Source organism: Nannobrachium achirus (assembly GCF_963921795.1).
Source record: "Nannobrachium achirus genome assembly, chromosome: 12".
Lineage (NCBI taxonomy): Eukaryota > Metazoa > Chordata > Actinopteri > Myctophiformes > Myctophidae > Nannobrachium > Nannobrachium achirus.
Genome location: NC_137832.1, coordinates 18,288,134 through 18,292,981, shown reverse-complemented (window position 1 = coordinate 18,292,981; position 4,848 = coordinate 18,288,134).

Sequence of the window (4,848 nt, the reverse complement as noted above, 5' to 3'; positions counted from 1 at the left end):
TCTCTCTCTCTCTCTCTCTCTCTCTCTCTCTCTCTCTCTCTCTCTCTCTCTCTCTCTCTCACCCACACACAGACATCAAGAGGTCCTCATACCAGAGGAAGAGTAGGAGGAGGAGGAGGAGGAAGATGAGGCAGAGGTGGAAGAGGCTGGCATAGAGATGGAGATGAGAGTTAAGAGGGGAGGAGAGTCGAGACTGAGGTAAATTTACAGACTCAGGAGTAGCCTTTATACAGTATAGCTGTATATACCAGGTATAGTGTAAACAATATACCTTATTTGCCCCAGCTTAGCATCAGAAGATGTTTCAATACAACTATATACCAGGTATAGTGTAAACAATATACCTTATTTCTTTTTTTTTCCCTCATAATTTTTATCCCACGATTTTGTTGCCCATTTTTTCACCCAGTGCCAATTATTGCCTATGTAATCCTGGACTCTGCTCTCCCTCTGCCGCGCCTGGGGAGACAACGGACTGACCTCATGCTTCCTTCTATGCATGAGTAGTCCAAGTTGCTTCTTTTCACCTGGGTTAGGGTCAGGTGCCCCAGCTGGCTAGGGGGAGGCATTATAGAGAACAGGATTACTGCATGTTTTTGTGAGGGTATCTACCCTAGGAGACACGGGGAGAACATGCAAACTCCACACAGAAAGGCCCTATCGCCAACCCCACCTAGTATAGGGTGTGGGCACTGATGACGCGGAGGAGGGAACACGCCCTCAGTGCCCAAAATATACCTTATTTCTATAGGCAATTAGAGTGTTCCTAGCAGTGGTTCTCAAAGTGGGGTCAGGGGTCCCCAGGGGTCCTTGAGGAGGCTCCATGGGTTTCCCTAGAAAAACTAAGAGGAACAACTTAAACACATTTAAAAGTATTTTATATTTGGTTCATTGGAAAGCAGCTGATCTACAAGCTGAGCTAAACATTTTGAAAAAATCTTGTGCAATTGCTCACAATGGTGAGGTTCCAAACAGAGCTAGCCCTGTGTGTAGCCTAGATAGATAGATAGATACCTTTATTATCCCAAGGGGGAAATTCAGTTGTCCAGTAGAAGCACAGCAGTATACAGTTATTTACAAAGTTACAGAGACGTAAGAAAAGATAGATAAGAGGGGGAAAAAAACAAAGACAAGAGCAACAGTACCAATAAAGAGAAGGTGCATCAATAGAGGGGTCGAATAATATATAAGTATATATACATAAAGTGTCTTGCAAAAGAGACCATAGCAGTCAATGCTAGTTAGTGCAAACAAGTATCTCACTGTCATTGTTAAATAAAGCAAAAATACTCAGAAACTACCAACACAACCTAATAGTGCAATGTCAAAAATCAGTGCGAAAAAAGAAGAAACTAGGAAGCGTGTCACAGCAAGACGCACATGAGCACTCTTCCTGGACGGTCCTTAGAGGTCAAAGTCAATACAGCAATAGTTCCTTAGAGGTCAAAGTCAATACAGCAATGGTTCCGTCAGCCTACTATATTATACATTTAGGCAACATCAGTTTGAGTCTATATAATGTACTGTATAATACTTATCTATGTTGTACCTGTATACTGCATCATTTATCATAATTATGCTGTACTTTACCGTGTTGTTTGTACTATACTCTGCTGTACTGATGCCTGGGCGAAAGTGAGGAGTCATTTATTTTTGTGTTCACCATCATCTGTATAAACTCTAAACCCTACAGACTGGAAAAACATGTGCCAAATATGGAGTAATACTTCATAGATATGTCACAGATGCTATAGACGGGTCACACTCCCTGGCAGAGATGTGCGCTCCACTCTAGTGGTTTCTAGTCATGGCTGCCAGTTCCCACCTGATGTCGTGAGGGAGTTCCTTCTGCTCCACACCGTACTGAATAACTGCTTGCTTGCATGACGTCTTCAGTGTTGGATTTAAATCTAAGATGAACAGGTCACCAGCGAGTGTGTTGTTAACTTTGTATCCTCCAAAGAGGATGATACAATCTCCCACCATGCAACAGGACATCCATAACCTCTGATAAGGGCCGTTTCGCTTGAGTTTAACCACCTTCCAGGTGAAGTTCACCAGGTTGAATTTCCACATATCATATAAGTGGTTCCAGTTGTAGCCACCATATATGTACAGCTCTCCGTTGTAGGCAAAGGCTGAATGATCCCAGCGTTGTTCTGGGAGAGGCTGTGCAAAAGGCGTGCTCAGCCAGCAGTTGGTCTCTGTGTCAAACACTGTGAGGCTGTTGGAGGCGACCCACTGGTCCCCCCTGCCCCCAAATACAAACATCTTTGTTCCGATGATGGTGGCAGACTGACATGAAGAATCAGGTGGCGGAGTTCCTCTGGTGTTAATTAAAGACCACACCATTGTTGTGGTGTCCAACTTGTACATGTCATTAGTGCGCATGTGCCATCGGATGTATCCTCCACAGACATACATGACCTTCCCCAACACACAGGCTGAGTGGTACCTCCTCCCCTCCGGAACAGTTCCAGAAACCTTGGGTTTGAACCATCTGTGGGTGTTGACATCAAAGGCATGGAGCTGGTTGCGCTGAGGCTCCCCTCCCCAGATGTAGATGCAATCTGCTATAAGTACAGCTGCGTGGCCCCCGGCGCTTGGAGGGAACCTCTCCTCTTCCAGTCGTCAATGCATGGGGCCACTTCATCCAGAGTAAAGACACTGTGTTGAAGATTTCCACTTCAATCTTATCACTGTCATACTTTTTCCCTCCAAAGCAGTAAAGCTTGTGTTCTACTGCGACAGCAACATGGTCATCCTTTGGTTCTCCTCTCAGGTGTACCGTCCAGCGTAACATTACACACACCAGCAGCACCGTCAAACAGTGTCACCAACTGCAGTAATTATACAAGATATAAGCTGTCTCGCTAAACGTTTCTGAAGGATATTTTCTTTATTGGACAAGTCATTTTAAAGGACAGTTACACAGTGACAGTATGATGTCATTGCATTATGACGTAAACAATGACTTTGATTGATATACAAAAACACGACACATGTGCATATCTCCTTGTATGGGCTGTTCTGTCCGCAACATCAGCTGTGGTGATGTCTGTCTATGCATACTTTCTATAATGTTAGTCTTGTGTGACCGCAGCTGTTGGTGCATACGGACATAGGGACATACTGTGGGGACATAGGGACCTACAGACAAAGCCAGACATAGGTGTGGTTAGCACCACTCAACAGCATGTCCATAACACCATTAATTACATGCTTAGTTTGTACAAAATGACAGGTGAAGCAGCTTTCCCTTAGCAGCTTAGCCTTACTCTCAGTCCTTGTCCCCTTTTATGAGCATAAAAGGGATTCTATTATTAGTGTGGTTGCCTTAACAGGGCATCATCTGGGAATCAGATGTAGAGGTCAGCTCCATATATGGAGATCTTTGTCGATTCCCTTATTGATTCCTGATACATTTTCATTGTGGAAAAAGGTTAGGCCTGCACTAGCCTAGTAAACGACCAACTTCCGTAATGCAAATGCAATGGTTTCCGGAAGAGGGCGGTTTACGAGGCTAGGCCTGCACTGGTTTTCAACAGTTTTATTAGTTATCTCTGACAGACACACACACACACACACACACACACACACACACACACACACACACACACACACACACACACACACACACACACACACACACACACACACACACACACACACACACACACACACACACACACACACACACACACACACACACACAAACAAACAAACACACCCTCTTGTAGACAGCTCAGATTCTTTCTCAATAATTTTGTATTCATAATGTTCCAATGTTCAATGACAGAAACACAGTTATTTGAGTGATAATTCATCGTCAAGTACAATTTCTTAATTGTGACAGCCCTAGTTTACTCCTCTTATTTAATGATTCATTCTGCTGCTTCTGATCACTCATGTTTGCATTTTCCTCACAGGACAAAGATATGTGCTGGGAGTCGATGCTGTGAGGATGATGATGATAACGACGGTGTAGTGCAGGGTGATCACACTGTGAGGCTGTGCTCCTCGAGGAGGTCCCTGCGTTGGACAGGTCAGCTGACACACACCTCCTCCCCCTGCGAGGTGGTCGTCTTTGGGATTATTCGGGACGGAGTGTGGCACCACTTCTTGAGAGGCCAGATAGTTCTGTTCTGACCCGGTGAGTTCATTTCTCACCACCAGTCTTCTGTACACTCTCAGAGTTACAGTCCTGTAAGGCAGGGGTTCCCAAACTCTTTTGGCTCAGGGCACCTCTATACACAATGTTTTTCATCCGAGGCACCCCAACATTATACTCATAATTTTCACTCCCAGCACCTCATATTTATAGCACATTTTAGCAAGTATGTTGTGAGGAAAACTTTGCGATAAAAGCCATTTTGGTTGGAACTGACTGAAAATAGCATTACTTCAAGTTTAAATTGATACAAACTATAATTTTAAGTGTCCAAATAAGTTCCAAATATTATCAAATTATCTCACGGCACCCCTGGACTGCCGTCACGGCACCCCAGGGTGCCACATCACCCACTTTGAAAAACCCCTGCTGTAAAGGGACCATTATATCACTTAGCATGAACTCATAGATGTCAGAAGTATTCTTCTCTACACTGTCACATACGTTAAAAAGGGGACTCGTTGTTAAGTGGCCTATATTCTCCAGATACAAAACATTGTGGGTAATTGGTAAACAGCTAGACATGTCATGTTTTGATTGGACCCTCGGGATATCTAGGGATATATTCACTTTGAGAAACATTCTCTAAAGCCCCTCATGTCTAACTAACTCCAGCCCATTACATAATGCAAACATTCTTTTTTGATACAAATTGTTTTTGATTTGAATTAAGAGCA